A 12,582-nucleotide genomic window follows, 5' to 3' on the forward strand; every position below is an offset into this window, starting at 1 on the left:
AGATCCAGTGCGGAGTGAGCGGGTAGACCCAGTGCGGAGTAAGCGGGTAGATCCAGTGCGGAGTGAGCGGGTAGCTCCAGTGCGGAGTGAGCTCTGTGTTGGATCCAGTGCGGAGTGAGCGGGTAGATCCCGTGCGAAGTGAGCGGGTGGATCCAGTGCGGAGTGAGCGGGTGGATCCAGTGCGGAGTGAGCGGGTAGATCCAGCGCGTGAATGAGCGGGTAGCTCCAGTGCGGAGTGAGCTCTGTGTTGGATCCAGTGCGGAGTGAGCGGGTAGATCCAGTGCGAAGTGAGCGGGTAGATCCAGTGCGAAGTGAGCGGGTGGATCCAGTGCGGAGTGAGCGGGTAGATCCAGCGCGTGAATGAGCGGGTAGATCCAGTGCGGAGTAAGCAGTTAGATCCAGTGCAGAGTAAGCGGGTAGATCCAGTGCAGGCCGAGCGGGTAGATCCAGTGCGTGAGTGAGCGGGTAGATCCAGTGCGTGAGTGAGCGGGTAGATCCAATGCGGAGTGAGCGGGTAGATCCAGTGCGAAGTGAGCGGGTAGATCCAGTGCGTGAGTGAGCGGGTAGATCCAGTGCGTGAGTGAGCGGGTAGATCCAGTGCGTGAGTGAGTGGGTAGATCCAATGCGTGAGTGAGCGGGTAGCTCCAGTGCGGAGTGAGCTCTGTGTTGGATCCAGTGCGGAGTGAGCGGGTAGATCCAGTGTGAAGTGAGCAGGTAGATCCAGTGCGGAGTGAGCGGGTAGATCCAGCGCGTGAACGAGCGGGTAGATCCACTGCGGAGTGAACGGGTAGATCCAGTGCGGAACGAGAGGGTAGAACCAGTGAGGAGTGAGCGGGTAGTTCCAGTGCGAAGTGAGCGGGTAGCTCCAGTGCGGAGTGAGCTCTGTGTTGGATCCAGTGCGGAGTGAGCGGGTAGATCCAGTGCGAAGTGAGCGGGTAGATCCAGTGCGGAGTGAGCGGGCAGATCCAGTGCGTGAATTAGCGGGTAGATCCAGTGCGGAGTAAGCAGTTAGATCCAGTGCAGAGTAAGCGGGTAGATCCAGTGCGTGAGTGAGCGGATAGATCCAGTGCGTGAGTGAGCGGGTAGATCCAGTGCGGAGTGAGCGGGTAGATCCAGTGCGAAGTGAGCGGGTAGACCCAGTGCGGAGTGAGCGGGTAGATCCCGTGCGGAGTGAGCGGGTAGATCCAGTGCGGAGTGAGCGGGTAGATCCAGTGCGAAGTGAGCGGGTAGACCCAGTGCGGAGTGAGCGGGTAGATCCCGTGCGGAGTGAGCGGTAGATCCCGTGTGGAGTGAGCGGGTAGATCCAGTGCGGAGTGAGCGGGTAGATCCAGTGCGGAGCGAGCGTGTAGATCCAGTGCGGATCGAGCGGGTAGATCCAGTGCGGAGCGAGCGGGTAGATACAGTGCGGAGCGAGCTGGTAGATCCAGTGCGGAACGAGCGGGTAGAACCAGTGCGTGAGTGAGCGGATAGATCCAGTGCGGAGTGAGCGGGTAGACCCAGTGCGGAGTAAGCGGGTAGATCCAGTGCGGAGTGAGCGGGTAGCTCCAGTGCGGAGTGAGCTCTGTGTTGGATCCAGTGCGGAGTGAGCGGGTAGATCCCGTGCGAAGTGAGCGGGTGGATCCAGTGCGGAGTGAGCGGGTGGATCCAGTGCGGAGTGAGCGGGTAGATCCAGCGCGTGAATGAGCGGGTAGCTCCAGTGCGGAGTGAGCTCTGTGTTGGATCCAGTGCGGAGTGAGCGGGTAGATCCAGTGCGAAGTGAGCGGGTAGATCCAGTGCGAAGTGAGCGGGTGGATCCAGTGCGGAGTGAGCGGGTAGATCCAGCGCGTGAATGAGCGGGTAGATCCAGTGCGGAGTAAGCAGTTAGATCCAGTGCAGAGTAAGCGGGTAGATCCAGTGCAGGCCGAGCGGGTAGATCCAGTGCGTGAGTGAGCGGGTAGATCCAGTGCGTGAGTGAGCGGGTAGATCCAATGCGGAGTGAACGGGTAGATCCAGTGCGAAGTGAGCGGGTAGATCCAGTGCGTGAGTGAGCGGGTAGATCCAGTGCGTGAGTGAGCGGGTAGATCCAGTGCGTGAGTGAGTGGGTAGATCCAATGCGTGAGTGAGCGGGTAGCTCCAGTGCGGAGTGAGCTCTGTGTTGGATCCAGTGCGGAGTGAGCGGGTAGATCCAGTGTGAAGTGAGCAGGTAGATCCAGTGCGGAGTGAGCGGGTAGATCCAGCGCGTGAATGAGCGGGTAGATCCACTGCGGAGTGAACGGGTAGATCCAGTGCGGAACGAGAGGGTAGAACCAGTGAGGAGTGAGCGGGTAGTTCCAGTGCGAAGTGAGCGGGTAGCTCCAGTGCGGAGTGAGCTCTGTGTTGGATCCAGTGCGGAGTGAGCGGGTAGATCCAGTGCGAAGTGAGCGGGCAGATCCAGTGCGGAGTGAGCGGGCAGATCCAGTGCGTGAATGAGCGGGTAGATCCAGTGCGGAGTAAGCAGTTAGATCCAGTGCAGAGTAAGCGGGTAGATCCAGTGCAGGCCGAGCGGGTAGATCCAGTGCGTGAGTGAGCGGGTAGATCCAGTGCGTGAGTGAGCGGGTAGATCCAATGCGGAGTGAACGGGTAGATCCAGTGCGAAGTGAGCGGGTAGATCCAGTGCGTGAGTGAGCGGGTAGATCCAGTGCGTGAGTGAGCGGGTAGATCCAGTGCGCGAGTGAGCGGGTAGATCCAGTGCGGGAGGTGAGCGGGTAGATCCAATGTGTGAGTGAGCGGGTAGATCCAGTGTGTGAGTGAACGGGCAGATCCAGTGCGTGAGTGAGCGGGTAGATCCAGTGTGTGAGTGAGCGGGTAGATCCAGTGCGGAGTGAGCGGGTAGATCCAGTGCGTGAGTGAGCGGGTAGATCCAGTGCGGAGTGAGCGGGTAGATCCAGTGCGGAGTGAGCGGGTAGATCCAGTGCGAAGTGAGCTGGTAGACCCAGTGCGGAGTGAGCGGGTAGATCCAATGTGTGAGTGAGCGGGTAGATCCAGTGTGGAGTGAGCGGGTAGATCCAGTGTGGAGTGAGCGGGTATATCCAGTGCGTGAGTGTGCGGGTAGATCCAGTGCGTGAGTGAGCGGGTAGACCCAGTGCAGAGTGAGCGGGTAGATCCAGTGCGAAGTGAGCGGGTAGACCCAGTGCAGAGTGAGCGGGTAGATCCAATGTGTGAGTGAGCGGGTAGATCCAGTGCGTGAGTGAGCGGGCAGATCCAGTGCGTGGGTGAGCGGGTAGATCCAGTGCGTGAGTGAGCGGGTAGATCCAGTGCGGAGTGAGCGGGTAAATCCAGTGCGGAAGGTGAGCGGGTAGATCCAGTGCGTGAGTGAGCGGGTAGTGCCAGTGCGGAGTAAGCAGTTAGATCCAGTGCGGAGTATGCGGGTAGATTCAGTGCAGGCCGAGCGGGTAGATCCAGTGCGGAGTGAGCGGGTAGATCCAGTGCGGAGTGAGCGGGCAGATCCAGTGCGTGAGTGATCGGGTAGATCCAGTGCGTGAGTGAGCGGGTAGATCCAGTGCGGAGAGAGCGGGTAGATCCAGTGCGAAGTGAGCGGGTAGACCTAGTGTGGAGTGAGCGGGTAGATCCCGTGCGGAGTGAGCGGGTAGATCCAGTGCAGAGTGAGCGGGTAGATCCCGTGCGGAGTGAGCGGGTAGATCCAGTGCGGAGTGAGCGGGTAGATCCAGTGCAGAGTGAGCGGGTAGATCCAGTGCGGAGCGAGCGGGTAGATCCAGTGCGGAGCGAGCGGGTAGATCCAGTGAGGAGCGAGCGGGTAGATCCAGTGCGGAGCGAGCGGGTAGATCCAGTGCGGAGCGAGCGGGTAGATCCAGTGCGGAGCGAGCTGGTAGATCCAGTGCGGAGCGAGCGGGTAGAACCAGTGCGCGAGTGAGCGGATAGATCCAGTGCGGAGTGAGCGGGTAGAACCAGTGCGCGAGTGAGCGGATAGATCCAGTGCGGAGTGAGCGGGTAGACCCAGTGCGGAGTAAGCGGGTAGATCCAGTGCGGAGTGAGCGGGTAGATCCAGTGCGGAGTGAGCGGGTAGATCCAGTGCGGAGTGAGCTCTGTGTTGGATCCAGTGCAGAGTGAGCGGGTAGATCCAATGTGTGAAGTGAGCGGGTAGATCCAGTGAGGAGTGAGCGGGTAGATCCAGTGCGGAGTAAGCAGTTATATCCAGTGCAGAGTAAGTGGGTAGATCCTGTGCAGGCCGAGCGGGTAGATCCAGTGTGTGAGTGAGCGGGTAGATCCAGTGCGGATGGAACGGGTAGATCCAGTGCGAAGTGAGCGGGTAGATCCAGTGCGTGAGCGAGCGGGTAGATCCAGTGCGGAGTGAGCGGGTAGATCCAGTGCGGAGTGAGCGGGTAGATCCAGTGCGTGAGTGAGCGGGTAGATCCAGTGCGTGAGTGAGCGGGTAGACCCAGTGCGGAGTGAGCGGGTAGATCCAGTGCGGAGTGAGCGGTAGATCCAGTGCGAAGTGAGCGGGTAGAACCAGTGCGTGAGTGAGTGGATAGACCCAGTGCGGAGTGAGCGGGTAGATCCAGTGCGGAGTGAGCGGGTAGATCCAGTGCGGAGTGAGCTCTGTGTTGGATCCAGTGCGGAGTGATCGTGTAGATCCAGTGCGGAGTGAGCGGGTAGATCCAGTGTGCAGTGAGCGGGTAGACCCAGTGCTTGAGTGAGCGAGTAGATCCAGTGCGGAGTAAGCAGTTAGATCCAATGTGGAGTAAGCGGGTAGATCCAGTGCGTGAGTGAGCGGGTAGATCCAGTGCATGAGTGAGCGGGTAGATCCAGTGCGCAGTGAACGGGTAGATCCAGTGCGTGAGTGAGCGGGTAGATCCAGTGCGTGAGTGAGCGGGTAGATCCAGTGCGTGAGTGAGCGGGTAGATCCAGTGCGTGAGTGAGCGGGTAGATCCAGTGCGGAGTGAGCGGGTAGATCCAGTGCGTGAGTGAGCGGGTAGATCCAGTGTGGAGTGAGCGGGTAGATCCAGTGCGTGAGTGAGCGGGTAGATCCAGTGCGCAGTGAACGGGTAGATCCAGTGCGTGAGTGAGCGGGTAGATCCAGTGCGGAGTGAGCGGGTAGAACCAGTGCGCGAGTGAGTGGATATACCCAGTGCGGAGTGAGCGGGTAGATCCAGTGCGGAGTGAGCGGGTAGATCCAGTGCGGAGTGAGCTCTGTGTTGGATCCAGTGCGGAGTGATCGGGTAGATCCAGTGCGGAGTGAGCGGGTAGATCCAGTGCGAAGTGAGCGGGTAGATCCAGTGCTTGAGTGAGCGAGTAGATCCAGTGCGGAGTAAGCAGTTAGATCCAGTGTGGAGTAAGCAGGTAGATCCAGTGCAGGCCGAGCGGGTAGATCCAGCGCGTGAGTGAGCAGGTAGATCCAGTGCGTGAGTGAGCGGGTAGATCCAGTGCGTGAGTGAGCGGGTAGATCCAGTGCGTGAGTGAGCGGGTAGATCCAGTGCGTGAGTGACCGGGTAGATCCAGTGCGGAGTGAGCGGGTAGATCCAGTGCGTGAGTGAGCGGGTAGATCCAGTGTGGAATGAGCGGGTAGATCCAGTGCGTGAGTGAGCGGGTCGATCCAGTGCGTGAGTGAGCGGGTAGATCCAGTGCGTGAGTGAGCGGGTAGATCCAGTGCGTGAGTGAGAGGGTAGATCCAGTGCGGAGTGAGCGGGTAGATCCAGTGCGTGAGTGAGCGGGTAGATCCAGTGCGGAGTGAGCGGGTAGATCCAGTGCGTAGTGAGCGGGTAGATCCAGTGCGTGAGTGAGCGGGTAGATCCAGTGCGGAGTGAGCGGGTAGATCCAGTGCGTGTGCTCCGTGTGTCAGGACGATGGAATCTGCGTCAATGGTCAGCCTGTGGCCATCTGATAGACAATCCCTCAGTCCTCCCTCCCCGTCTACTAACCTTCTAGGAGTCCCTGCACAGGATGAAAGATCCCCCGAGGGAGCGTCTGCCCCAGTAACAAACAGCGAGTCAGGAACCGGCACTAACCGCAACAGCCGCAGGTTTGAGGACTGTTCCTGTGGCCTTATTCACCTAAAGGCTTTGTGTCTTAATGCAAGGAGTATCCGCAATAAGGTGGATGAATTAACTGTGCAAATAGATGTTAACAAATATGATGTGATTGGGATTACGGAGACGTGGCTCCAGGATGATCAGGGCTGGGAACTCAACATCCAGGGGTATTCAACATTCAGGAAGGATAGAATAAAAGGAAAAGGAGGTGGGGTAGCATTGCTGGTTAAGGAGGAGATTAAGGCAATAGTTAGGAAGGACATTAGCTTGGATGATGTGGAATCTATATGGGTAGAGCTGCAGAACACCAAAGGGCAAAAAACTTTAGTGGGAGTTGTGTACAGACCTCCAAACAGTAGTAGTGATGTTGGGGAGGGCATCAAACAGGAAATTAGGGGTGCGTGCAATAAAGGTGCAGCAGTTATAATGGGTGACTTTAATATGCACATAGATTGGGCTAACCAAACTGGAAGCAATACGGTGGAGGAGGATTTTCTGGAGTGCATAAGGGATGGTTTTTTAGACCAATATGTCGAGGAACCAACTAGGGGGGAGGCCATCTTCGACTGGGTGTTATGTAATGAGAGAGGATTAATTAGCAATCTCGTTGTGCGAGGCCCCTTGGGGAAGAGTGACCATAATATGGTGGAATTCTGCATTGGGATGGAGAATGAAACAGTTAATTCAGAGACCATGGTCCAGAACTTAAAGAAGGCTAACTTTGAAGGTATGAGGCGTGAATTGGCTGGGATGGATTGGCGAATGATACTTAAGGGGTTGACTGTGGATGGGCAATGGCAGACATTTAGAGACCGCATGGATGAACTACAACAATTGTACATTCCTGTCTGGCATAAAAATAAAAAGGGAAGGTGGCTCAACCGTGGCTATCAAGGGAAATCAGGGATAGTATTAAAGCCAAGGAAGTGGCATACAAATTGGCCAGAAATAGCAGCGAACCTGGGGACTGGGAGAAATTTAGAACTCAGCAGAGGAGGACAAAGGGTTTGATTAGGGCAGGGAAAATGGAGTACGAGAAGAAGCTTGCAGGGAACATTAAGACGGATTGCAAAAGTTTCTATAGATATGTAAAGAGAAAACGGTTAGTAAAGACAAACGTAGGTCCTCTGCAGTCAGAATCAGGGGAAGTCATAACGGGGAACAAAGAAATGGCGGACCAATTGAACAAGTACTTTGGTTCGGTATTCTCGAAGGAGGACACAAACAACCTTCCGGTTATAAAAGGGGTCGGGGGGTCTAGTAAGGAGGAGGAACTGAGGGAAATCCTTATTAGCCGGGAAATTGTGTTGGGGAAATTGATGGGATTGAAGGCCGATAAATCCCCAGGGCCTGATGGACTGCATCCCAGAGTACTTAAGGAGGTGGCCTTGGAAATAGTGGATGCGTTGACAGTCATTTTCCAACATTCCATTGACTCTGGATCAGTTCCTATGGAGTGGAGGTTAGCCAATGTAACCCCACTTTTAAAAAAAGGAGGGAGAAAGAAAACAGGGAATTATAGACCGGTCAGCCTGACATCGATAGTGGATAAAATGATGGAATCAATTATTAAGGATGTCATAGCAGTGCATTTGGAAAGAGGTGACATGATAGGTCCAAGTCAGCATGGATTTGTGAAAGGGAAATCATGCTTGACAAATCTTCTGGAATTTTTTGAGGATGTTTCCAGTAGAGTGGATAAGGGAGAACCAGTTGATGTGGTATATTTGGACTTTCAGAAGGCGTTCGACAAGGTCCCACACAAGAGATTGATGTGCAAAGTTAGAGCACATGGGATTGGGGGTAGTGTACTGACATGGATTGAGAACTGGTTGTCAGACAGGAAGCAAAGAGTAGGAGTAAATGGGTACTTTTCAGAATGGCAGGCAGTGACTAGTGGGGTACCGCAAGGTTCTGTGCTGGGGCCCCAGCTGTTTACACTGTACATTAATGATTTAGATGAGGGGATTAAATGTAGTATCTCCAAATTTGCGGATGACACTAAGTTGGGTGGCAGTGTGAGCTGCGAGGAGGATGCTGTGAGGCTGCAGAGCGACTTGGATAGGTTAGGTGAGTGGGCAAATGCATGGCAGATGAAGTATAATGTGGATAAATGTGAGGTTATCCACTTTGGTGGTAAAAACAGAGAGACAGACTATTATCTGAATGGTGACAGATTAGGAAAAGGGGAGGTGCAAAGAGACCTGGGTGTCATGGTACATCAGTCATTGAAGGTTGGCATGCAGGTGCAGCAGGCGGTTAAGAAAGCAAATGGCATGTTGGTCTTCATAGCAAGGGGATTTGAGTACAGGGGCAGGGAGGTGTTGCTACAGTTGTACAGGGCATTGGTGAGGCCACACCTGGAGTATTGTGTACAGTTTTGGTCTCCTAACCTGAGGAAGGACATTCTTGCTATTGAGGGAGTGCAGCGAAGGTTCACCAGACTGATTCCCGGGATGGCGGGACTGACCTATCAAGAAAGACTGGATCAACTGGGCTTGTATTCACTGGAGTTCAGAAGAATGAGAGGGGACCTCATAGAAACATTTAAAATTCTGACGGGGTTAGACAGGTTAGATGCAGGAAGAATGTTCCCAATGTTGGGGAAGTCCAGAACCAGAGGTCACAGTCTAAGGATAAGGGGTAAGCCATTTAGGACCGAGATGAGGAGAAACTTCTTCACCCAGAGAGTGGTGAACCTGTGGAATTCTCTACCACAGAAAGTTGTTGAGGCCAATTCACTAAATATATTCAAAAAGGAGTTAGATGAGGTCCTTACTACTAGGGGGGATCAAGGGGTATGGCGAGAAAGCAGGAATGGGGTACTGAAGTTGCATGTTCAGCCATGAACTCATTGAATGGTGGTGCAGGCTAGAAGGGCCGAATGGCCTACTCCTGCACCTATTTTCTATGTTTCTATGTTTCTATGATGCCAAACCTGCGGGGAAAGGGGCGGGCGAGTGGGACTGGCTGGCATGGCTCAACGGCCGACTGGGACCTCCTGTGCTGTCACCGCTCTAGGATTCTCGCTGACCCCATGGGAGGACCAGTGCTGAGGCATTTTAATCCGCACCGTGTGTGTCGATAAACAGGTCGGAGGGAGGAAGAGGGTGGGAGGGAGAGGAAGAGAGAGTGGGAGGGAGAGAGAGAAAGTGTGCGTGAGGGAGGGAGGGACAGGGAGAGTGGGAGGGAGTGTGAGTGACGGAGGGAAGGACAGGGAGGGATAGAGAGGGTGTGAGGGAGGGAGAGTGGGAGGGTGCGGGAGGGAGGGACAGAGGGAGGGAGAGTGGGTGATGGAGTGTGAGGGAGGGAGGGAGTGTGAGGGAGGGAGGGAGTGTGAGGGAAAGAGAGGGAGGGAGAGTGGGAGGGTGAGGGAGGGAGTGTGAGGGAGGGACGGAGGGAGGGAGGGAGGGCTGGCCATTGTCCTCTTCGCATTTCCCTTCACTTGTCCCTAAAATGTGAATCTAATTCCAGTTTGCGCAGTTTATTAATGCTCTGGAGATGTTGTACTGTGTGTAGAAGCTGCTGCTTTTCTCCAAAGGCTGTGTGTTCGAGCTGTGCCCTGCGGTCTAATGTTTCTTCCTTGCCCACTGGGTGTTTCATGCTCAGCCAGTATGTTGCCTTGGCTTTACGGCAGGAGTTTGACCCGCACACCCTCAGTACCACCCCTCTGACAGTGCGGCACTCCCTCAGTACTGCCCCTCCGACAGTGCGGCGCTCCCTCAGTACTGCCCCTCCGACAGTGCGGCGCTCCCTCAGTACTGCCCCTCCGACAGTGCGGCGCTCCCTCAGTACTGCCCCTCCGACAGTGCGGCGCTCCCTCAGTACTGCCCCTCCGACAGTGCGGCGCTCCCTCAGTACTGCCCCTCCGACAATACAGCGCTCCCTCAGTACTGCCCCTCCGACAGTGCGGCGCTCCCTCAGTACTGCCCCTCCGACAATACAGCGCTCCCTCAGTACTGCCCCTCCGACAGTGCGGCGCTCCCTCAGTACTGCCCCTCCGACAGTGCGGCGCTCCCTCAGTACTGCCCCTCCGACAATACAGCGCTCCCTCAGTACTGCCTCTCCGACAGTGCAGCACTCCCTCAGTATAGACCCTTCAACAGTGCAGCGCTTCCTCAGTATAGACCCTTCAACAGTGCAGCGCTTCCTCAGTACTGCCCCTCCGACAGTGCGGGGCTCCCTCAGTACTGCCCCTCCGACAGTGCGGAGCCCCCTCAGTACTGCCCCTCCGACAGTGCAGCGCTCCCTCAGTACTGCCCCTCCGACAATGCGGCGCTCCCTCAGTACTGCCCCTCCGACAGTGCGGCGCTCCCTCAGTACTGCCCCTCCGACAGTGCAGCACTCCCTCAGTACTGCCCCTCCGACAGTGCAGCACTCCCTCAGTACTGCTCCTCCGACAATGTGGCTCTCCCTCAGTACTGCCCCTCTGACAGTGCGGTGTTCCCTCAGCACTGCCCCTCCGACAGTGCAGCACTCCCTCAGTACTGCCCCTCCGACAGTGTGGCGCTCCCTCAGTACTGCCCCTCCGACAGTGCGGCGCTCCCTCAGTACTGCCCCTCCGACAGTGCGGCGCTCCCTCAGTACTGCCCCTCCGACAGTGCGGCGCTCCCTCAGTACTGCCCCTCCGACAGTGCGGCGCTCCCTCAGTACTGCCCCTCCGACAGTGCGGCGCTCCCTCAGTACTGCCCCTCCGACAATACAGTGCTCCCTCAGTACTGCCTCTCCGACAGTGCAGCGCTTCCTCAGCATAGACCCTTCAACAGTGCAGTGCTTCCTCAGTACTGCCCCTCCGACAGTGCGGGGCCCCCTCAGTACTGCCCCTCCGACAGTGCGGGGCCCCCTCAGTACTGCCCCTCCGACAGTGCGGCGCTCCCTCAGTACTGCCCCTCCGACAATGCGGCGCTCCCTCAGTACTGCCCCTCCGACAGTACGCCGTTCCCTCAGTACTGCCCTTCCGACAGTGCGGCATTCCCTCAGTACTGCCCCTCCGACAGTGCAGCACTCCCTCAGTACTGCTCCTCCGACAATGTGGCTCTCCCTCAGTACTGCCCCTCTGACAGTGCGGTGTTCCCTCAGTACTGTCCCTCCGACAATGCGGCGCTCCCTCAGAATTGCCTCTCCGACAATGCAGCACTCCCTCAGAATTGCCCCTCCGACAATGCAGCACTCCCTCAGTACTGCCCCTCCCACGGTGCGGCAATCCCTCAGTACTGCCCCTTCGACATTGCGGCGTTCCCTCAGCACTGACCCTCCGACAGTGCAGCACTTTCTCAATACTGCCCCTCCTACAGTGCGCGCTCCCTCAGTACTGACCCTCCGACAGTGCAGCACTTTCTCAATACTGCCCCTCCGACAGTGCGCCGCTCCCTCAGTACTGGCACGCTTGAGGGGGCTCTCCCTCAGTACTGGCACGCTTGAGGGGGCGCTGTGTCCGATCAGCCATGTGCCTGAGTGTCATGCTCTGGTTGACGTCCACGTGTGTCCATTTCCACCCAATTGAAATTGCTTGCTACACAGAGTGGAGAGCCAAAATGGAAAGGTTTTAAGGGAATAATTGCCTTGCAACGGCTTGTGAAAGAAGGCTAGGGTGTGTGGGAGATGGTACTTTGTGGTCTGGTCGAGGTGCTTTGTGTGTGGGAACTGATCTGCACTGATCACACTAACACTGCTGTCTTCATTTCACTAGCTAACATGGATAGCATTGAAGGTAAAACACGTTCACCGTTAACGATTTCTGTTTGCTGATGTAACTGACTGAGTTCTATTGCCTGTCGCTTTCCATCCCCCATAATGGCCCCAGCATCCGGACTCGCTGCCCATTCTCCAGTCAGCCTGTCAGAAAACCCTCAAATTTCATCTTCAATTCTGAAAAGTATTTACAATATTCTGTCAAACGGTGTTCATAGTCTGAAGATTTGTTTAGCCTCTCGCCCTCATTGACACGCACCCAGAGTGGCAGCTTCTGGGTTACAGAGGGGCGTCTCGCACCCACCCTTGACCCAGTCACATTTACCGCATCCATCAGCCCCGCAAACCCTTTACAGCCGCAATAACCCTTCTGTTAAATAACTTACACCCACCTCCATAGCGGCTGGTGCAGAGCGAACGTCACTTGACGTTTATAAAACCAAAGGGGAGAGGTTAAATGGGTGGGAACGAGTCTATGTTCGAAAATCCGTACAATTACATTCTTAAACGCCTGAACCAAAATCGGTGGGAGAAATGAGCTTATTTCTGTTTAACATCCAGTAGTCAGCTGCCCCTGATATCTGAGGTTTCATCACGTCGACGTCAGTGTTTCAAAGTTGCAGTGCACGAGATAAAGGCTGTTCCCCAGAGAGACGGTTGTCTCCCCGGTCCTGCGAGTGTCTGGGAGCCCAGACGTCTTCCCGTCCTGCGGGTGTCTGGGAGCGCAGACGTCTCCCGTGTCTGGGAGCGCAGACGTCTCCCGTGTCTGGGAGCGCAGGCGTCTCCCGTGTCTGGGAGCGCAGGCGTCTCCCGTGTCTGGGAGTGCAGACGTCTCCCGTGTCTGGGAGTGCAGACGTCTCCCGATCCTACGAGTGTCTGGGAGAAC

General features: G+C 56.2%; 2 protein-coding genes across 3 annotated transcripts in view; one reads left to right on the plus strand and one right to left on the minus strand.

Moving 5' to 3' along the window:
- LOC139232695 (profilin-1-like) overlaps nt 1-12,582 on the minus strand; it is a 762,729-nt gene that overhangs the window by 677,682 nt on the left and 72,465 nt on the right. The gene's annotated exons all lie outside the window — the stretch shown is intronic.
- Nucleotides 1-12,582, plus strand: part of LOC139232691 (calmodulin-binding transcription activator 2-like) — a 204,100-nt gene that overhangs the window by 136,711 nt on the left and 54,807 nt on the right. The window lies entirely within an intron of this gene.

This window comes from Pristiophorus japonicus, chromosome 20 (assembly GCF_044704955.1).
Source record: "Pristiophorus japonicus isolate sPriJap1 chromosome 20, sPriJap1.hap1, whole genome shotgun sequence".
Taxonomy (NCBI): Eukaryota; Metazoa; Chordata; class Chondrichthyes; family Pristiophoridae; genus Pristiophorus; species Pristiophorus japonicus.